The sequence below is a fragment of the Schistocerca serialis genome, chromosome 2 (genome assembly GCF_023864345.2).
Source record: "Schistocerca serialis cubense isolate TAMUIC-IGC-003099 chromosome 2, iqSchSeri2.2, whole genome shotgun sequence".
NCBI lineage: Eukaryota > Metazoa > Arthropoda > Insecta > Orthoptera > Acrididae > Schistocerca > Schistocerca serialis.
Genome location: NC_064639.1, coordinates 1,045,766,626 through 1,045,790,269, shown reverse-complemented (window position 1 = coordinate 1,045,790,269; position 23,644 = coordinate 1,045,766,626). Strand labels below are relative to the sequence as shown.

Here is a 23,644-nt window from a genome sequence, read left to right as displayed (position 1 = left end):
AATCTGACATAACGCAGTCATTTGCGACTGCACCGCGCCAGCGATAAAGTCACAGAGAAATATTTCAGAAACGGTTTAAGATATCGAAATGAGATTTGGTAAATGATAGCACACAAAGAGGAGAGTATTTTTCCGTATGGTTGTTATGCAAAACTTCATTATCTACTGTGTTATTCCAGTAACTACAGACTTTTCTGATGAAAGAATATAATTTTTAAGGGCCATGGAGAGCTGGCCAAAAGAGAAATGTTATGGGTTTTGGAAGAACATAAGTGAGGTCATCACACGCTTATTTTGTAAGTAGGAAGTGCTTTTCCGTAAGCTACTGACCTTACTTTTCCTCACTTCCTCACTTAATAAACCACTGTTTCAGAATTCTGTCAAAAATGGGTCTGCACAACACCTAGTGAGGTGAGCCTGTGGAAACTCCGCTGAATTTTGGCAAAAGAAGCAAATTTTGACAAGGCAACAAATGATATCTGTAGGTTTTACTCAAAATTCCCCAGTCGTGACTCTTCTCTGACATTTATAAATGATTAACGAACAGGCGAAAATATATTGCTGCATTTTAGCTATTAAACAAACAAGAGGTGACTGATCTTTCTGAATGGTCACCATGCAAATGTGGGCATGGGAGGGGCCCCACTTAATATTTACCAAAAATGTATGTGTTGGCTTCAGTTTAGAACGGCACTTCCCCTCCAGCGCTCGGCATTTCCCATACAGAGCTCTGAGCGACGCCCCCCCCCCCCCCGCCACCCACCATTGCAGCTCTCCGCCCACTTCTCCAGCTGACTGCACATCTAGCACCCACCACATTTGGTGTGTACTACAAGTACGTCAATCAGGCATGCAGGTCATCAAAGGCGGCCCATGCATATTGAAACAGAAGTCGAGACATTGTTCATGTAATGTGTCAACAGTAGTGTTGTGTGGGGAGTTTGTTACGTCTGCCACAGGCGGCCCCTGCCAGGCAGACTACACTCAAGACACCCCTGCGTACCATATAACATACACAAGCACTTGCAGGCGCAACCAAGAGGAAAACAGTTCTTCAAAATAAACAGAACTTGCTAGAGACTGATGCGAACCTTTTTCTGCAAAGGTCGCCTCACATACACAGGGAAGTTGGAGTACTCCACCGACCTCTGGCGGCTTTATAAGGCCAGCGCGGCAGCAGTACAGCCAGTTCCTCGCCGAGCTAGGACCAGCTCCGACGGACCTCACCAATGCTCTTGATGAATAGTCGTCTACATGTTATTTGTTTTCTTTGTGTGTATATAGTGATTGTTCGAGAAGTGTAGTTCAGTTTCAATAAACGACATTATACTGAGTGTTCTACAATACTGAGTATTCTTCAGTGGCCTTATAAAGCCAGTGGAGGTCGGCGGAGTACTCCAACTTCCCTGTGTCTGTGAGGCGACCTCTGCAGAAAAAGGTTTGCATTAGTCTCTAGCAAGTTCTGTTTATTTTGAAGAACTGTTTTCCTCTCGGTTGTGCCTGCAAGTGCTTGTGTATGTTATATGGTACGCAGGGGTGTCTTGAGTGTAGTCTGCCTGGCAGGGGCCGTCTGTGGCAGATGTAACAGTGTTATTACCTAAACTTTGTATAGATATTTAAAAAAAGCACTCCGTCTGCAGGCCACGAGTGGCCTACCGGCTACCATCCGACCGCCATGTCATCCTCAGTGGAGGATGCGGATAGGAGGGGCGTGAGGTCAGCACACCGCTCTCCCAGTGGTATGGTATGCTTGACCGAAGCCGCTACTAGTCGGTCGAGTAGCTCCTCAATTGGCATCACGAGGTTGAGAGCACCCCGAAAAATGGCAACAGTGCGTGGCAGCCTAGATGGTCACTCATCCAAGTGCCGACCAATCCCGGCAGAGTTTAACTTCGGTGATCTCAAGGGAACCGGTGTAGCCACTGCGGCAAGGCCGTTGCCCTTGTATAGATATGCCCAATTCATGTTTTATATGTTTTTTGTGATTCCTTAGCATTTTAATTTTTCTTGAAATGTACTGAAATTTGAGGTGATAATTTTACTTTTACCAAAAATTGTTTCAAGGAAGTGGTGAAACTATTTATCAGACACTGCAGTAAATAAGCGCACAAACTGTTTAACCTGTAACATTTCAAACTGGATAATTGCTAATCATCCGTTTTAGCACACACACGTGAACAAAACACACAGCGGAAGTAGAGGAGGAAGTGAGAAAGAACTATCTGGTCAGAGAATATGCTTTGATGCTCGAGAATTTTCTTAGAGAATGCTCTTTTGGTCTGAGAATCTTTTCTGAAGAACATTCTTTTTCTTATTCATACAGCCCAATAGTTCTTGTCTCCAGTTGTGTCATATCTACGTTGTGCTATATTACCGCTCTGATTCTGTACAACTGAGTGGCACATGCACACCATCTGACTGTCATGCCTTACCTCAGCAGTGGAGAATCACATGATCTTCTGGCATCAGTCCTACACTATCTGCAGCGCTCCAGAGTGACGGTGCTGCACTTTTAACGGATCAGTTTACTGTTCAGGTAACTGTTCCTAATATTACTATCCGAGGAATCACCTGGGCATAGCCTTAGTCTCTGGCGTAAGGTACATGTAGCTTATGCAAATACTTTATCCTGTGACGCTTTTACAATTTTATGTTGACAAGAACCTCTACATGTGGGCATTTACTAATGAGTAGTCATTCTGATGTACGATATATGTAATCTGGCGCTACCTAAAGCCATGGCTTGCAATAATTCTTGTTTCATCAATTTCATTTATGACAATAACTGCTCGGCTCCATCTAATCTATTGTCCCATCATCTGACATAATAAGACCACTACTTCTGAAGGATATATTTTTACACAGTTGCTGTTTCGCAGCCATGTTTAAGATTTTAAAATTGTAATGGATGGAAAAGACCCACCCTGGCTCGACAACCCTGTGAGAAAGCTGCTACAAAAGCAAAGAGGACTGCACTGTAAATATAAACGTTGCCAATGCCTGACAGATAAATAAAAACCAAGAGAAGCCAAAATTAGTGTAAACAGAGCAACGCGTGAAGCATTCAATGAATATGAAAGAAAAATTGGATCTACCGACTTGATAGGTAATCCTAAGCAGTTTTGATCATATGCATACCAGTAAGCGAATCAAAGGTATCTATCCAGACACTTTTGACCACAATGGCATTGAGGCTAACACAGAAAACTATTTCACAGAGGAAGATTGCACTGTAGTTCCTCCTCTAAATCGTCGCACGAACGGCAGAATGACAGCTATCGAAATAAGTGACCGATGGATAGAAAAGCAACTAAAATCGCTCAATAGAGGATTTTTCAAAGGACCCGACGGGATACTAGTTCGATTCTACACAGAGTTCGCGAAAGAACTTACTACACTTCTAGCAGCAGGAGCGAAGCAGTCCTAATGATTGGAAAAATGATCGTATCGTTCCCAATTTCAAGAAGGGTCGTCGAAGAGGCGCATAAAACTGTAGGCTCATATTTCTGGTATCTGTCTGTTATGGAATGCTGGAACACGTTATATGCCTGCATATTATGACAATGAGACTTGTGCAGACCGAAAATCTTCTAGGAATCAACAAGTGTTCCAAAATCAACGATCTTGTTAAACCCAGCTCGCTCTGTTCGTCCACAAGACCCAGAGAGAAGTAGATCAGGTCCTCAAGTAGATATCGTGTCGCTTGACTTTCGGAAGGCGTTCGCTACAGTTCCACTGTCCCGAATAATGAACAAAATACAAGCGTAGAGAATATCAGACTAACTACGTGATTGGGTTGAAGAGTTTATAGCAAACAGAACACAGCATGTCATTCTCAGTAGTGAGAAGTCTCAGACGTGAGAGTAATTTCTGGCGTCATCCAAGGGAGTGTTATAGAACCTGTACTTTTGACAATATGCATAAATGACCTAGCAGATAACATCGGATGTTCTATGAGGCTTTTTGCCGATGATGCTCTTGTATAAAGAGAAGTCACAACGCTAGAAAAATTGTAGCGAAATGCTGGAAGACTTGTAGAAGATCGACGATTGGTCCTGGAAGTGGCATTTGAACCCCAACATCAACAAATGTAATGTATTGCGTGGTCGTAGGCAGAATGACACATATTGTATGATAACACGATTGCACAACAATCACTAGAAGTAGTTACTTCCATAAAATGTCTAGGAGTACGTATACGGAACGATTTGAAACGAAAAAACCACATGAAATTAATCGTATGTATGGCAGATGCCTGACTGGGATTCATTGGAACAATCCTCAGGAAATTAGTCCATCGGCGGAGGAGGTAGCTTACAAGACCCTCGTTCGACCAATACTTGAATATTGCTTGGCAGCCGGCCGCGGTGGCCTCGTGGTTCTAGGCGCGCAGTCCGGAACCGCGCAACTGCTACGGTCGCAGGTTCGAATCCTGCCTCGAGCATGGATGTGTGTGATGTCCTTAGGTTAGTTAGGTTTAAGTAGTTCTAAATTCTAGGGGACTGATGACCACAGTTGTTAAGTCCCATAGTGCTCAGAGCCATATGAACCATTTTTTTATTGCTTGGCAGTCTGTGATCCATACCAGATAGGGTTCTCCTTCTTCTTCTTAGCTGTTGCTTTGGCCTGGGAGACCATATATGTTCTGTACATTCCTCTGCCAATCATTTCTGTCTCTGCCTTTTGTGATCCATTCTCCTTTTCTCTGGCCCATCGCCTCCATATCCCCATTCATATCATCCTTCCATCTTGTCCATGACCTTCCTCGCCCCCTTCTGCCTTCCTCAGATCCTCAGAATGCTACTTGCAGTAGTCTTTCCCCTTCCATCCTAATCACGTGTCTTCATCCTACAGAGAATATCAGCTTGCGAGTATAGGTCTGCCAGTTCCTGGCCTTTTAGTATCTCCCATTACTGTGACTGGGTGCCCCTCTTTGGGCCAAATTCTTTTCCCTAACTTCCTTCTCTCGAAGACTAGCAGTTTTTGTTGATGTTAAAGTTTCGACAGCGACGTTCCTATAGTTGATACGACGTAAGAAGATCACTGACAGTTTCCAGCACTGTTTCCAGGTTCCAACTGCGAAGGGCAAACGGCTTCATGCGAAAACATTAGCCCTCTTCAGTGAGGCGACGTACGTCACTGGACAGCGATATGCACATGTACATTTGGCGGTAGTAGCACATACACAAGGTGTAAAATGGCAGTGCATTGGCGGAGCTGTCATTTTCACTCAGGTGACTCACGTGAAAAGGTCTGCGACGTGATTCAGGCCGCATGACGAGAACTAACGGACATTGGACGCGGAATGGTAGTTGGAGCTAGACGCATGGGACTTTCCATTTCGGAAATCGTTAAGGAACTCAGTATTTCAAGATCCACAGTGTCAAGGGTAAGCCGAGAATACCACATTTCAGTCATTACCTCTCACTAAGAACAACGCAATTGACTTACGAGCCAATGCAGCGGCGTTTGCGTGGAGTTGTCATTGCTAACAGACAAGCAACACTGCGTGGAATAAATTGATTTATTGAGTCATCCTATAAATCTTTCTAGAGTGTGGGATACAGAACAGACACACATACATACACACACACACACACACACACACACACATATATATATATATATATATATATATATATATATATATATATATATATATATATATATATATATATATACTGTGTGATCAAAAAGTCAGTATAAATTCGAAAACTGAATAAATCACGGAATAATGTAGATAGAGAGGTACAAATTGACACACATGCTTGGAATGACATGGGGTTCTATTAGAACCAAAAAATACAGAAGTTCAAAAAATGTCCGACAGATGGCGCTTCATCTGATCAGAATAGCAATAATTAGCATAACAAAATAAGACAAATCAAAGATGATGTTATTTGCAGGAAATGCTCAATATGTCCACCATCATTCCTCAACAATAGCTGTAGTCGAGAAATAATGTTGTGAACAGCATTGTAAAGCATGTCCGGAGTTATGGTGAGGCATTGGCGTCGGATGTTGTCTTTCAGCATCCCTAGAGATATCGGTCGATCACGATACACTTGCGACTTCAGGTAACCCCAAAGCCAATAATCGTACGGACCTGGGAGGCCAAGCATGACGAAAGTGGCGGCTGAGCACACGATCATCAAAAAACGACGCGCGCAAGAGATCTTTCACGCGTCTAGCAACACGGTGTGGAGCGCCATCCTGCATAAACATCGTACGTTCCAGCAGGTGTTTATCACCCAGGCTGGGGAGATGCGATTCTGTAACATATCGGCGTACCTCTCACCCGTCACGGTAGCAGTTACAAAACCAGAATCACGCATTTCCTCGAAGAAAAAAGGCCCGATAGCGGTAGATGTGGTAAATCCAACCCATACCGTGACTTTCTCGTCGTGCAACGGAGTTTCCACGACAGTTCTATTATTTTCGGTAGCCCAAATTCTGCAGTTGTGGGCGTTGACAGACCCTCGGAGCGTGAAATGAGCTTCGTCGGTCCACAACACGTAACTCAACCAATCGTCATCTCCCGCCATCTTTTGAAACGCCCACACCGCAAATGCCCTCCGCTTCACTAAATCGCCAGGTAACAGTTCATGATGCCGATGGATTTTGTACGGATTGCATCGGAGGGTACGCCTCAGTGCCAGCCAAACAGTAGTGTACGGAATGCCGGTGCGACGTGCGACTGCACGAGCGCTCACTTCCCTGTGCATAGACGATCCCGCTACAGTCTCCATTTCTTCCTGAACTGTCTCAGCAGCATTACGCCTTGTGCTCGGTCGGCCACTACGAGGTCTATCGTCTAAATAACCCGTGGCTTCGAACTTCGAAATCATTCTCGCCACAGCTGCATTTGTCAACGGACCTTCACCCGTTCGAATCCCCTTCCTATGGCGATAGGATCGTAACGCTGGACTAGCACATTCCCCATTCTGATAATACAGCTTCACTAAAAGCGTCTTTTCAGGTAACGTCAACATGCTGCGACTGCTGGCGCATCTGATCTCTCTCTCATTACAGCTCCTTTTATACACGATTGTCATGCGCAGCCACTGACGTTTTGCTGTCCAGCGCCATCTGTCAGACATTTTGTGAACTTTGTTTTAGGTTCTTGCAGTAGCTGCACTGTCTTGTTTCAAGTGTTTTGTATCTTAAATGATCCAGAAATTATGCTACTGAATAGAAGCAATGATCCAATAAGCATGCCCTTAGGGTTTTACAAAAGAATAAGAATGAAGATATATATTTTACTTTAAACGGAAGATTATTGTAAATTTGTATAGCGCTGTTTACTGTGGAGGTTTTATAGGCTGATGTCCTTATTTACTGGACATGAAACTTTTCCTTTTGCCTTGTATCATGTTCATGGACATTAAAATTTTCATTTACATCTTTTAAATTCTTTCTAATATATTCAAAGATTTCTAGTAGGCCTATATACATTCAGGGAAGAGGGAGAATTGACGACTTTTGAAAGACGAGTTTGCAAGAATCTGTTTGTCGAGCATGTTGCATTACTCTTAGAGTTCTGCTTTGAGTTAAGACGATGACTGAACTAGGTGGTGTATTACCTCAGACTATAATTCTGGAACTGGGCAAAGTAGGCAATTCGAACAGTGCTGTAATTAGGTTTGACAGAGACTAAACGCAGACTGTAACATATTTTCTTTAGTGTTCCATTAATTTTGTTTATATGTGTATGCCATTTGAAGTTATTTTGAAGCCATAACCCTAAAAACTTTGTTTCTGGACAAGATGAAATTTTGTTGGAGTTTATTGTCACACTGTTGCAGCATGCATCACCTTTTAAACAGAAATTTAGGGATGTTGTTTTTTTGTGTTTATCATAAGTTTATTCCCCTTAAACCATCTGTTTAGCTGTTCTATAGCCTTATTAACAGCTGTTTGAAGCTGACTTGGTGTATTTCCTGTAATTAGGATGCTTGTGTCGTCTGCAAAAAAAAGTGTTTATTTGTGACTCAATATTCTGGTCAAGATCATTTATATACTGGAGAAAGAGGATTGGCCAAAGAATGGACCCTTGAGGGACTTCTTTATTTAGAAGTTCTGCATCTGAGAAGCATGTCCTAATGTTTTCCTTTAGTTCAAGTTTTATGTGTATTTTTTGGGCTGGCCGGAGTGGCTGAGCGGTTCTAGGCGCTTCAGTCTGGAACCGCGCGACCACGACGGTCACAGGTTCGAATCCTGCCTCGGGCATGGATGTGTGTGGTGTCCTTAGGTTAGTTAGGCTTAAGAAGTTCTAAGTTCTAGGGGACTGATGACCTCAGCTGTTAAGTCCCATAGCGCTCAGAGCCATTTGAACCATTTTTAGCCATTTGTATTTTTTGTTTCCTGTTCGTCAAGTACCAAGTGAACCATTTTAGTGCAGTGCCTCTAATGTCATGTACTTGGAGCTTCTCCAACAGTATGTTGTGGTCCAGTATGTCAAAGGCTTTACTTAAGTCTTAAAAAAGGTCAGTGGCTCTTTGTTTTTTGTCTATTGCTCGCAGGGCATTTTCTATAAAATCATAGATTGCACTGGTTGTTGATCACTTTTTCCTGAATCCATGCTGAGCATCAGTGAGAATTTTGTTTTTCTCTAAGAATTTCATTAACCTATTATACATTACCTTTTCTATGATTTTACTAAAGCCTGATAATAATGAAACTGGTCTATAGTTTTCTATATTTGTTTTGTCTCCTTTCTTATGGATAGGGACCACTTTAGCAATTTTTAAACTGTCTTGAAATGTGCCTGTAAGACGAATTTACTATATCGGCAAGAGGAAGTGAAATGTTTTTAACACATTGCTTTATGATGTAATCAGGAATACCATCAATCCCTGACGACATTTTTCTATGGGCTGATGCACCACTGACGACTTCATGTTGGGTCATTACATCAATGTAGATTGAAGAGAAACATGAGTGCACTTTGTTTTTCTGTTTCTTTCTAGTATCTGTTTTGTCGCTGCAGAGATCACAAATAATTTAATAGTCAAAGTAACATTTAAAAAGATTTGTGATATGTTGGGGATCAGTTGTACTCTTGTTCTCATGGTTAAGAGTGATATATTCCATTCTATGGGACACTTTATTTGCTTCCTTCTTTATGACTTTCCATACTGCTTGGCTGATACTGTTTTGAACTTATCATTGGTTTTTTTTTTTTTTTTTTTTTTTTTTTTTTTTTTTTTTTTTTTTGCCAGTCATATCACTCTTCTGTAGGTTTGAATGCATTCCTGTAACTGTTTAGAAGAGGGGGTATGTTGTTGTTTTTCCTGTATTTGAGTAATTCTCCTAATTCTCTTTACCCCTGCGCTTCATATTTTGATACCTGTTGTTATCTATAGCTTTGCTTTTTTGGTTGTGCCTCTTACTTGTGTTTTGAGACGGAATGCAATTTCAAAGTAATCAATGAAGATGCTAGATAATTTCTCGAACTTTTTGTTGGTGTCATCTATTTGCAAAACTTCTTCACACCTTTCTCCTGATAACAGTGAGTTGAATATTTCTATATTGTGTGCCTTAAACTGTCTCGCTGTTACAGTTCTTTTATAGTTCTGGTTGGGCAGTAAGTGGCTTTGGATGGTGACAACTTGAGCTTCGTGATCACTAAGGCTTGTACTTATATACACTCCTGGAAATGGAAAAAAGAACACATTGACACCGGTGTGTCAGACCCACCATACTGGTTCCAGACACTGCGAGAGGGCTGTATAAGCAATTATCACACGCACGGCACAGCGGACACACCAGGAACCGCGGTGTTGGCCGTCGAATGGCGCTAGCTGCGCAGCATTTGTGCACCGCCGCCGTCAGTGTCAGCCAGTTTGCCGTGGCATACGGAGCTCCATCCCAGTCTTTAACACTGGTAGCATGCCGCGACAGCGTGGACGTGAACCGTATGTGCAGTTGACGGACTTTGAGCGAGGGCGTATAGTGGGCATGCGGGAGGCCGGGTGGATGTACCGCCGAATTGCTCAACACGTGGGGCGTGAGGTCTCCACAGTACATCGATGTTGTCGCCAGTGGTCGGCGGAAGGTGCACGTGCCCGTCGACCTGGGACCGGACCGCAGCGACGCACGGATGCACGCCAAGACCGTAGGATCCTATGCAGTGCCATAGGGGACCGCACCGCCACTTCCCAGCAAATTAGGGACACTGTTGCTCCTGGGGTATCGGCGAGGACCATTCGCAACCGTTTCCATGAAGCTGGGCTACGGTCCCGCACACCGTTAGGCCGTCTTCCGCTCACGCCCCAACATCGTGCAGCCCGCCTCCAGTGGTGTCGCGACAGGCGTGAATGGAGGGACGAATGGAGACGTGTCGTCTTCAGCGATGAGAGTCGCTTCTGCCTTGGTGCCACTGATGGTCGTATGCGTGTTTGGCGCCGTGCAGGTGAGCGCCACAATCAGGACTGCATACGACCGAGGCACACAGGGCCAACACCCGGCATCATGGTGTGGGGAGCGATCTCCTACACTGGCCGTACACCACTGGTGATCGTCGAGGGGACACTGAATAGTGCATGGTACATCCAAACCGTCATCGAACCCATCGTTCTACCATTCCTAGACCGGCAAGGGAACTTGCTGTTCCAACAGGACAATGCACGTCCGCATGTATCCCGTGCCACCCAACGTGCTCTAGAAGGTGTAAGTCAACTACCCTGGGCAGCAAGATCTCCGGATCTGTCCCCCATTGAGCATGTTTGGGACTGGATGAAGCGTCGTCTCACGCGGTGTGCACGTCCAGCACGAACGCTGGTCCAACTGAGGCGCCAGGTGGAAATGGCATGGCAAGCCGTTCCACAGGACTACATCCAGCATCTCTACGATCGTCTCCATGGGAGAATAGCAGCCTGCATTGCTGCGAAAGGTGGATATACACTGTACTAGTGCCGACATTGTGCATGCTCTGTTGCCTGTGTCTATGTGCCTGTGGTTCTGTCAGTGTGATCATGTGATGTATCTGACCCCAGGAATGTGTCAATAAAGTTTCCCCTTCCTGGGACAATGAATTCACGGTGTTCTTATTTCAATTTCCAGGAGTGTATTTTTACATTTTGCAGTACAATTTATATTCACAAATATCTGATCCAAGGCAGTAGCAGTAGTTCTTGTGATTCTTGTTGGGGTTGTTATAGTTTGTTTTAAGTTGAAAGTATCTGTGAGGTTAAGCAATAGTTTTATTCTTTTTTGGTTTCAAGAAAATCAGTGTTGAAGTCCGCACAACGCACTATTGATTTTTTGTCTAGATGAAGCCTGTTTAGTGCATATTCATGCTTATTTAGAACTGAGTCAAAACGGGTTTACACAATCGCGTTATGTTATGGGTTGAGTTAGGGTTGCGAAGCTACCATGCTCAGCCCACTGCAGCTTCAAGGAGCAGCTTATGCCGACTCAGCTATAGAAGAGTGAGCCAATAAATTGCTTCCTCCTATGCATATCTCGCGAAAAAACTATAAACATAAAATTAGACAGGTTAGGGTCCACACCAGACGGCTTTCTTCCCGCAAACCTTTCGCGACTGGAACAGGAAAAGGGGGAAGTGACACTTGTACACAAAGTACGCTCCGCCACATCCCGTAAGGCGACTTGTAGAGTATTAATGCAGATGCAGATATAACGGGCAGAAGCAGCCACACGTGACTCGCGATACTGCCGAAGCATTACTGCTCACCGTCGAAAGCGCTCGAGAATGCCCTATTCAAAATTACGACGATTAAGCTACGCGATAACTTTCCAGGAATTTACTGACGCCTAATAAACCAAACTTCCCAGCAGAAGGTGTAATATCGCCTGATTCCGTACTCTTACAACAACCTTCACCTGATACGAAGCTGGTGACGCCATTATGAGACGTAATGGCGAGCTGTGGGCATGTGTTGCAGCACCAGGTTGTAGTACGGCTTCAGTATTCGCTATAATTATCTGGGAGAAAGCAAAATTTTGGCGTAAGTCCAGGTAGGATCTTTAGTGTGGGATCAATCTAACAGCCGCTGCGGTCGCAGGTTCGAATCCTGCCTTGGGCATGGATGTGTGTGCTGTCCTTAGGCTAGTTAGTTTTCAGTAGTTCTAAGTTCTAGGGGACTGATGGCCTCAGAGTTAAGTCTCATAGCACTGACAGCCATTTGAACTATTTGATCAATCTAACAGCCACAACAACGATTCTAGGTGCTTGCGTATTTAACGAACGAAAGCAGAGGAAGCTGTACCTATGTGTTCAACGTGAGTTTGTTCCTAGCTAGGTAGGAAACGACGCTTACAAATCCACTTACATCCGTGAAATATGGTGTAGCTGAAGCACAATATGAGATAGGATTTTATTTGTGGACTGAATGATGTAAAAAATCAATAGCGGAAAACGAGTGAGATGTAGCAGTAGGCTGTGCTATAGAATGATAGATAAGAAACCGCAACACAACCAAGATTATCTGAACGACAGCATTAATTAAAAACAAACAAAAACGAGAAACAAGCGTAAAATCAAAGTGTTGTTTGTTTACCGTGTACGTAGCAAACAGTTAACCAAATAAAATTAATGTAGAACAACCACTGACATCTGAGTTCTGCCAAAACGAACTCACTTCTCAGCGCAAAGGCATCACAGAAGAAATAGAATTTCCAACAGAAGAAGCAGTGAAGCACATGTCAGAACGTCCGTTCCATTATCATTAGCAAAAGTGAGGACTTCATTAGAGTTCACTGAACACCATAAGAGCATAAAAACTTAACAAAAAAAACATATCGCTTGACTACCAGTTACAAGGCGGAAACAGATTGACCACGTTTCTCACCAGTCGTGTTGTTGATGTCTTCAGTTCGAAAACTGGTTTGATGTAACTCTATATGCCAGTTTATCTTGTGTAAGCCTCTTTATCTACGGATAACTACTGCAGCCAGCATCCACTATTTCCTGTTGTCCAGCCTTGGACTTCACTTACAATTTTCACCCTCCACACTTCTCTCCATTACTAAAATTACTATACGTTGACGCCTCAGCACGCGATTTATCAGCCCCTTCGTTTCGGCTAATTTTGTAAGAAAGTCCTTTTCTTCCCAATTTGATGCTGCACCTTTTCATTAGTTACTCTGTCTATCCATCTAATTATCGAGTTTCGAAACTTCCATTTATCTCTTGTATGAACAGGTTCGCAGGTTTCGCTTTCATACAAGGCTGCACTGCATTCCATTACCCTTGTCAAGTTGTATCGAAAGTTTTGTGCATTGCGCTACAATGACAGGTATAAAAGGCCTGTCGACAAATTTTTCAAGTTATTTTAAATTTGTGGTAGTATGGTTATTACATGAGAAATGTTGTTGTCGCCTTCAGTCCACAGACTGGTTTGATGCAGCTCTCTATGCTACTCTATCCTGTTCAAGCTTCTTCGTCTCCCAGCACCTACTGCAACCTACATCCTTCTGAATCTGTTTACTGTATTCATCTCTTGGTCTCCCTCTACGATTTTTACCCTCCGCGCTGCCCTCCATCACTAAATTGGTGATCCCTTGATGCCTCAAATATGTCATACCAACCGATCCCTTCTTCTAGTCAAGTTGTGCCACAAACTCCTCTTCTCCCCAATTCTATTCAATACCTCTTCATTGGTTATGTGATTTACCCATGTAATCTTCAGCATTCGTCTGTAGCACCACATTTCGAAAGCTTCTATTCTCTTTTTGTCTAAACTATTTATCGTCTACATTTCACTTCCATACGTGGTTACACTCCATACAAGTACTTTCAGAAAAGACTTCCTGACAATTAAATCTATACTGGATGTTAACAAATTTCTCTTCTTCAGAAACGATTTCATTGCCATTGCCAGTCTACATTTTATATCCTCTCTCCTTCGACCATCATCAATTATTTGCTCACCAAATAGCAAAACTCCTTCATTACTATAAGCGTCTCATTTCCTAATCTAATACCCTCAGCATCACCTGATTTAATTCGACTACATTCCATTATCCTCGTTTTGCTTTTGTTGATGTTCATCTTACATCCTCCTTTCAAGATACTGTCCATTCCGTTCAGCAGCTCTTCGAGGTCCTTTGCTCTCTCTGACAGAATTACAATGTAGTCGGCGAACCTCAAAGGTTTTTAATTCTTCTCCATGGATTTTAATTCCTACTCCGAATTTTTCTTTTGTTTCGTTTATTGCTTGCTCAATATACAGATTGAATAACATCAGCGATAGGCTACAACCCTGTCTCACTCCCATCCCAACCACTGCTTCCCTTTCATGCCCCTCGACTCTTATAACTGTCATCTGGTTTCTGTACAAATTGTAAATAGCCTTTCACTCCCTATATGTTAACCCTGCGACGTTTAGAATTTGAAAGAGAGTATTCCAGTCAACATTGTCAGATGCTTTCTCTAGGTCTGCCAATACTAGAAACGTAGGTTTGCCTTTTCTTAATCTATTTTCTAAGATAAGTCGTAGGGTCAGTATTGCCTCACGTGTTCCAACATTTCTACGAAATCCAAACTGATCTTCCCCGAGGTCTGCTTCTACCAGCTTTTCCATTCACCTATTATTATAAAAATGGATTGGAATAAAAAAACACATTCGATTATTCGACTTTTACATTTCTCGCTAAAACACAGTGGTCTGTGGCCTTGCCAAAAGCTGTCACACTCTACACATGTTAAGACATACAGAGAGATCCAGAAAAGTTAGACACTCTTTCATAGTCAGTTTTAATGGACCAAAATGAATACCGTTACAATTCTTGCACGGAGGGGGCGGGCGGGGGATGAAAGGTTATTTTATCTGTTCAAAGTAACCCCCATTGCCGGCCAAACAACGTCGATGCCGCTGAACTCTTGCCCGAACTACGACCGTCAGCGCTGCGGGTGCGACAGCTGCACAGGACGGCTCAATGGTTTCTCGTAGCTCGTTAGGTGTAGCTGGCGGGTGTTGACAGATTTAATTTCTCAAGGTCCTCCATAGGTAGAAGTCAACAGGTGAAATCTCTGAAAATTATCTTGGGTACAGCTTCTTCAATCTGTCCATCGTCCAGGTAGATTTTCATCCAAACAGGCTCGGACATCTCTGTGGTACTGAGGCAGAGCACCATTTTGTTGAAGGTAAAATCTTTCTTTTCTAAACACCTCTCGTACTGCACGTGAACTTGACGATTTTCAGGAGTCCAGTACACACCGTTGTGGCGGTTCACAGTATCACTGAGTTTGAACAGCGCCTCGTACTACCACCGTTCATCCTCGCGGAGCGTGCCTTCAAACCTTACGCTTCATTAACTTACCCCTATTTCACGTGCCCCTGCTTCACAGATTTTTGAGCTGACCTAGTGACCTACTAAAATACAATGTTGGAAGCTGGACTTGTTGATGTTTTTGGTCGGCCAGACCTTTCCTTATGCACATCCTGAACAATACCGTCGGCTTCAAATTTATACCGAATGCGACAAATTATTATTCGTGTTGGTGGCTGAGTTCCGTATGCATTACGCCATTGCCGTTGTACCTCCACCTTGTTTTCGTACTTCCAGTACCACTTCATTACGGCTCTGTGTTGCTCAAACGACAGTCTTACATCGTTCATTGCTGCACTGTCATCTGCTAAAAAACGTGCGCCAAAATCTGTTGAGAAAACTACGCTACCGCGCAAAATTGCAACGATGTGTCATTTTTTGTGTCTACATTTTTCTGGACCTCTTTGTAGTATAAGTTTCCTGCAACACTTCATTAACCATTGTCTAAAACGGTTTTAAGCCGGTTCCAACATACCAAGTATCCACATTTGGCGAGAGGAAGAAATAAAAAAAATGTATGTCTGGGTGAGATAAGGAATTAATTGAGTATTCGTGAAGTCGAATTCTCTTCAAACTAACGAAATTCTGTAACTATTATTTTAAAAGTCTCGGCGATTTTGCCAAATGAGGTGCCATTGGCAGTCTGATGTGAGAGAATCTCGGCTTTGGGAGGTGGAATGCTGACGACTGTAATTCATATCAGCTGTCCTCTGATAAATCTTGCCGAATAAGCCCATACAAAATAATCACGTCTATATTTTTACGATTATACGAGGGCATGCTGAGGAAGAGTAATGTATGCGAATTTTTTATTAGGCCTACATGTCGTGCATATTACCCGGTCGACATTCCGGCTTCGCTCTGCCGCCAGAGGGCTCCGAATTGTACCGTGTAAGATGGCGGTGTGTAATGTAACTGCGTCGGTGCGTGAGAAACAGCGTGCTGTACTCGAGTTTCTAACGGCAGAAGAATTCGCCATAGAAGTACGTCCTTCAACATGAGAATGCCAAACTGCACACGAGCGCTGCGACTTCTGCAAGAATCAGACGTCTTGGGTTCACTATCATCGATCTTCCTCTATATAGTCGCGAACTCGCCGCGTCCAATTTTCATCTGTTTACCAAACTTAAAGAACACCGTCGAGGACTTCGCTTTGATAGTGATGAAACAGTACAAGCAGAAATGAGGCTGTGACTCCGTCAACAAAGCCAAACATTCCACAGTGACTGTATGAACAAACTGGTCTCTCAGTAGGAGGAATGTGTTCGTCTCCAGCATGACTTGTTGAGAAATATACTGATGTGACAAAAGTCGTGGGATACCTCCTAATGCCGGCCGCAGTGGCCATGCGGTTCTAGGCACTTCAGTCCGGAACTGCGTGACTGCTACGGTCGCAGGTTCGAATCCTGCCTAAGGCACTGATGTGTGTGATGTCCTTAGGTTAGTTAGGTTGAAGTAGTTCTATGTTCTAGGGGACTGATGACCTCAGATGTTAAGTCCCATAGTGCTCAGAGCCATTTGAACCATACCTCCTAATACCATGTCTGACCTCCTTTTGCCCGGTGTACTGCAGCAACTAACGTGCCGCGGGCTCAAGAAGTTGTTGGAAGTCCTCTGCTGTAATACGAGGTGCATTCAAGTTCTAAAGCCTCCGATTTTTTTTCTCCGGACTGGCAAGAGATAGAAACATGCGCATTGTTTTAAAATGAGGCTGCGTTCATTGTCAATATATCCCAGAGATGGCAGCACCGTATGGCAGATGGAATTTTACCGCCAGCGGTGAGAATGAGAACTGTTTTAAATACTTAAAATGGCGACGTTTTCCTTACTTGAACAGCGTGCAATCATTCGTTTTCTGAATTTACGTGGTGTGAAACCAATTGAAATTCATCGACAGTTGAAGGAGACATGTGGTGATGCAGTTATGGATGTGTTGAAAGTGCGTTCGTGGGTGCGAGAGTTTAATGAAGGCAGAACATCGTGTGACATCAAACTGAAACAACCTCGGGCTCACACAAGCCGGTCTGACGACATGATCGAAAAAGTGGAGAGAATTGTTTTGGGGGATTGCCGAATGACTGTTGAACAGATCGCCTCCAGAGTTGGCATTTCTGTGGGTTCTGTGCACACAATCCTGCATGACGACCTGAGAATGCGAAAAGTGTCATCCAGGTGGGTGCCACGAATGCTGACGGACGACCACATGGCTGCTCGTGTGGCATCTTGCCAAGCAATGTTGACGCGCAACGACAGTATGAATGGGACTTTCTTTTCGTCGGTTGTGACAATGGATGAGACATGGATGCCATTTTTCAATCCAGAAACAAAGTGCCAGTCAGCTCAATGGAAGCACACAGATTCACTGACACCAAAAAAATGTTGGGTAACTGCCAGTGCTGAAAAAATGATGGTGTCCATGTTCTGGGACAGCGAGGGCGTAATCCTTACCCATTGCGTTCCAAAGGGCACTACGGTAACGGGTGCATTCAATGAAAATGTTTTGAAGAACAAATTCCTTCCTGCACTGCAACAAAAACGTCCGGGAAGGGCTGCGCGTGTGCTGTTTCACCAAGACAAAGCACCCGCACATCAAGCTAACGTTACGCAACAGTTTCTTCGTGATAACAACTATGAAGTGATTCCTCATGCTCCCTACTCACCTGACCTGGCTCTTAGTGACTTTTGGTTTTTCCAACAATGAAAGACACTCTCCGCGGCCGCACATTCACTAGCCGTGCTGCTATTGCCTCAGCGATTTTCCAGTGGTGAAAACAGACTCCTAAAGAAGCCTTCGCCGCTGCCATGGAATCATGGCATCAGCGTTGTGAAAAATGTGTACGTCTGCAGGGCGATTACGTCGAGAAGCAACGCCAGTTTCATCGATTTCGGGTGAGTAGTTAATTAGGAAAAAAAATCGGAGGCCTTAGAACTTGAATGCACCTCGTACTGAGCCATGCTGCCTCTGCAGACGTCCATAACTGCGAAAGTGCTGCCGGTGCAGGAATTTGTGCACCAACTGACCTCTCGATATGTCCCATAAATGTTTGATGGTATTCATGCTGCGTGATCTGGGTGGCCAAATCATTGGCTAGAACTGTTCTTCAAACCAATCGCGAACAACTGTGGCCTGGTGACATGGCTAATTGTCACCCATAAAAATTCCATCGTTGTGTAGAAACATGACGTCCGTGACTGGTTGCAAATCGTCTCCAAGTAGCCGAACAGCCAGAGGACCCAGTTCATTCCATGTAAATACAGCCCACACCATTATGGAGCCACCACCAGCTTACACAGTGCCTTGTTGACAACTTGGGTTCATGCTTTCATGGGGTCCGTGCCACATTCTAACCCAGTAGTCGTCAAAGCTTTTTGCTCAAGAGCCAGTATTAACATTGAGGTACGACATCTCGGGCCACATATGTACCAATCTTATTATTAATTGGTAAGCTGTACAAATCGGTATGTTGCAAGCGTCCAGTAGAGTAGTTGTTGTAAGAGCGCGATAAGTTTGCAGCTGGCCCCCATGTAGTGATCGTTAACAATCGGCACCATTCAGACCACTTCGTGTCAACTGTTCTCTATTTCAGGTTGTTGCACCCTCAGCGACCCCAAACTCTGAGAACGTCTTTGCGTAACTAAGTATTGTGTTGTCTGTGTGAACGGATGGTTAACTGGTTAATAAAAGTAACTGCACTTATGTTTTAAAGCATTATTCAATACGAGACACTGTGAAATATGATTTGAATGTCAGTTTTCCTCTACTCATTGCTCCGTATGATAAGATCTTTAACGTAATGCTCCTGGCTGCAAGCAAGTATCACATTTGAAGATGACCGTCTCTGTAGACTCTGATCGCTACGAGACTCTCGCACACGTGAGTAGTCGGTACTGGAAGACAAAACAATAAGTTTCCCGCTGTAACACAGCAGTGGCCGCGTTACTTGACCCCTATACCCCTGAGGTAAGCGTTCAACTTTTCTTAGATCGTGGACGAATTCATCAACATCGATTAAAATTAAGCACATCTTAAAATCGTACTGCAACGGCCTTGCCGCAGCGGATACACCGGTTCCCGTGAGATCACCGAAGTTAATCGCTGTCGGGCGTGATCGGCACTTGGGTGGGTGACCATCCAGGCCGCCATGCGCTGTTGCCATTTTTCCGGGTGCACTGAGCCTCGTGATGCCAATTGAGGAGCTACTCGACCGAATAGTAGCGGCTTCGGTCAAGAATACCATCATAACGACCGGGAGAGCGGTGTACTGACGCCACGTCCCTCCTATCCGCATCCTCCACTGAGGATGACACGGCGGTCGGATGGTCCCGGTAGGCCTCTCGTGGCCTGAAGATGGAGTGAGTGAGTAAAATCGTACTGGCTGTGTAAGTATTATTTTTTGTTATTAAGCAGGAAAACTTCAGTTATTAACGTTAATTGACGTTTTGAATTCGGCTGTTAGTTGCCAGATGCATGTTGTTATAAAATACAAAAGTGGTTCAAATGGCTCTGAGCACTATGGGACCTAACTTCTGTGGTCATCAGTCCCCTAGAACTTAGAACTACTTAAACCTAACTAACCTAAGCACATCACACACAGCCATGCCCGAGGCAGGTTTCGAACCTGCGACCGTAGCGGTCGCGCGGTTCCAGACTGTAGCGCCTAGAACCCCTCGCCCACCCCGGCCGGCTATAAAATACAGCTGACAATCGCGGGCCACACGAATACTTGATTCGGACCGCATGCGACCCGCGGCCGCAGTTTGACGACCAATGTTCTAACCCTACCGTCAGCTCTCAACAACTGAAATCGGGACTCACCTGACCAGGCCACGGTTTTCCAGTCGTCTAGGATCCAACCGATGCGATCACGAACCCAAGAGAGTAGCTGTACGCGATGTCGTACCGTTAACAAAGCCACTCGTGTGTGCTACCATAGTCTATTAACGCGAAATTTCGCCGCACTGATCTAACGGATACATTCGTCGTACGTCCCACATCGATTCCTGTTATTTCACGCAGTGTCGCATGCATGTTAGCACTGACACATCTACACATACGCCTCCGTCGTCGGTCGTTAAGTGGAGGCTGTCAGTCATTGCGTTGCCCGTGGTAATGGTGAAATGTGGTATTTTCGTCACACTTTTGACATTATGGATCTCGGAATGTTGGGTTCCCTAACGATTTCCGAAATGGAATGTCCCATGTGTCTAGCTGCAACTACGATTCCGCGCTCAAGGCTGTTAATATCCGTCGTGCGACAATCATCACGACGGAAACCTTTTCACATGAATCACTGAGTACAAGGGACAGCTCCGCCAATGCACTGACTTTTTATACCTTGTGTATGCGATACTACCGCCATCTGTATATGTGCATATCGCTATCCCATGACTTTCGTCACCTCAGTTGTAAATATTTAAACATGAAGAATAAAGATGTAAAGTGTTAACAAAGTTTGTTTTATGTGAAAAGCTTAACAGTTTTCATATAAAAGAATCGGAGGCACTACTTTTCAGCACTCCCTCGCATTTTTGCTAATGAAATAATCCACCATGATTTGAGGAGAGAGAGGTCCATATCGACAACACTAGAGGAAAGAACATTTATTATCCATTGTTAAAGCTTTTCGGCACGCCCTCGTAAGGCAATTCGTAATTTTAAATTTCTGTGTCGCTTGCGTGTAAGCTGCAGATAGAAAGGACGGCGCTACTGGTGGCCTTGCTGCTCGGTCCGGGAGAACATATCGTTTTACGACAGCGACGGCGCCGCCTTTCTCGCCGACAGCTTCGATCGGGGCGGCAGCTGCAGTAAACAGACCATGTCCTGGCGCAGGGGCTCACATCGACGTAGCGCCAGAGCTGATCTTGGCATGAGTCCCACCACCCATAAGGGGGGATGTGACGGAAAGTGTAAACATATATTTAAAAAATCATTACAGCCATCTTCAACTTTTTTAGTCCTGTCTTCCTCAGTTGCGTGTAATATTACGGTATATTGGTAATTTTTACTTATGGACCGTCTGACAGCAACTGAATAAAACACAGTTTTAGTGCCATACGCGTTTCGCCTTTATTTTGTGCAAGGCATCATCGGTGGCAGGTTGCGTGGACAATTTCTTACATATTACGCTCCTGTTGCATTTTTGGTGTTGTTCTTCTTCTTATGAATGCCAATTTGCGGTTTTTTCCCACATTCCACAGCACCATGAACTGAAAGCGTGTTTCAATGCAATGTTTTGGTTTCTGTTGCTGTTAGACGGTCCATAAGTAAAGATTATCAGTATACCGTAATCATTACAGCCATGTTTATTAATGTACAAATATAAAAGTTTTCATGTGTAAGGCAAAAGAGCTGTGTTTTAACGGAAAACGGTGATGAAATATGCAGGATTACTACTTTTCCAGAAATTTGAATGGTTAATTTTTTATTGTCTTTTTTTATAAAAAGCCATAACTCAAATTTTACTCATGCGATTAATCTGAAAATTTTATTGTAGTGTCCTGAGAAGTTTGTAAGACCACTGAACTACAGTTTCTTTTTCTAAATACAGTCGTCTAAAAATCAGAATGTAATTGCAGGATCTCGTATTTTTTAGTTCCAGGGAGACAGCATCACCTTTCGAACAGTTCCTGAAAATTCCGTGGCATTAGCGCATTTATTTTTTGAGAAAAGGCTTCTAACAAAGTAAAAAATGTGAAAGAGAGAAAATGAGGTTCAAAGTTTTTCTTCTCATATTTCTACATATAATAAGCTTACCTTAATTTTAAAATCCTCCAAACTGATACTCCTCATCCTCCAGGTTTCTCTTCTCTGCTCTTCGAATCTGCCTGGCCTGTGTTTGCAGATAAGACACTGCTCTCGTCGATGGTGTAAAATGCTCTTGTTGTAAACACACTAGGATAATTCTCTTCGGCACTTCATTTCTGCCATTATTTCCATTATTGTAACATAGAACTGTATCATAGACACCTATTTTGAGTACTTCAAGGCCACAGAATGTCCTTTTTGAGCGTCTAATACAAATTTATTGAGGCTTTCATTTGCATTTTGTGTCTTTCCGTGAAGACACTTCCTCAATAAATCAGGGTTTGCAAGAGATCTGAATGTGAGCTTAACTGCATTTATAACAGGTTCTAGTACTGAGTGTTTATGTGAATATGTCTCATTTCTGTTGTTGAACTTAACACCAATCGTCTTTCGGACACAGATTGCGCATTGGGGTTTGGTCAGTTGATAGTTCGTGGAAAAAATTGCCCAGACAGCACGCCTCATTGCCACTAAATTATGTGTGTTTTTCCTGATAGTTCTCCCATAAAGTAACTGAAGAGAATCAATTTCTTTCATAGTATGCCTGCCTTTTCCTCCTAGTGGTTTTCCATCATAAAGTACTTCACCTTTATTCTCTTTCAGAGAGTGCGAAGCCTACCACTAAGTCTCTTTAGGATGTAGCCAATACATTCCAACTTTTCTATTGTTGTATTGTACGGATTTTTAACTATTACTGCTTTGAACGAAAAGGAGTCCCCATCATCAAGGTATTTAGTATATCTAACACCATACTGGTCAGATCCGGAGAACATCCTCACAACTGCACCAGATTACATGCTCCCAGTTGAGCCTCTATAAATTTTACAGCATGCTACTGCATGTTTTTCTTGCCACAGTTTCTCACTGTCTTCATTGTTGGACATTTTCCTTGTCGCACACTGGTGGCAGTATTTAGACATAATTTCTACATCGAAACCTTTACCTGAGTTAGTACCAATAACAGATGCAATTCCATACAGAGATGTGTCCCCTTTTCATTCAGGTCCCATCTACAGACACACAGGTCAGTAACATTTGTAGGAGATTCACTGTCATGAATATCTACCCCAGGATCTATTTATTTTTGGTCTATTTTCACCAATTCCTCCACTGCTTTCTTCATAGGAATTTTGGCAGTATCACATACAGTATCAGACATTTCTTTATTTATTTTTCCAAATCATGCACAAGGTGGAGGCATGTTCAGAAAACCACACAATAAAATATCTCCTTCCCTGCCCTGTCCAAGGCATCTCAGAGCATCTGCTAACCTAAAATTGCTTTCACAGGTACCAGGGCCAGTTTTTTTGGAGGACGAAAATGAAAATTCATATCCAAACGAATTACAAATTAATTTAAAATCACAAGTTATTCCCACACTTATTACTTCAACAACAATCATGCATTCCGTATTTTTACAGCTAACACATGAACATGAAAACTTTATAGCCTGGCAGAGAAGATCTAAATCAATAAGTCTCAATCCAGTGGAATCCATATCAACTTAATTCACACACTTGCACAATTCTCCTGTCCCAAGTT

The 23,644-nt window shown here is 43.5% G+C and overlaps 1 protein-coding gene and 1 pseudogene across 1 annotated transcript in view; both read left to right on the top strand.

Moving 5' to 3' along the window:
• LOC126458478 (serpin B6-like) overlaps window positions 1-23,644 on the top strand; it is a 332,205-nt gene that overhangs the window by 19,110 nt on the left and 289,451 nt on the right. The window lies entirely within an intron of this gene.
• On the top strand, window positions 19,336-19,453 carry LOC126458967 (5S ribosomal RNA; annotated as a pseudogene).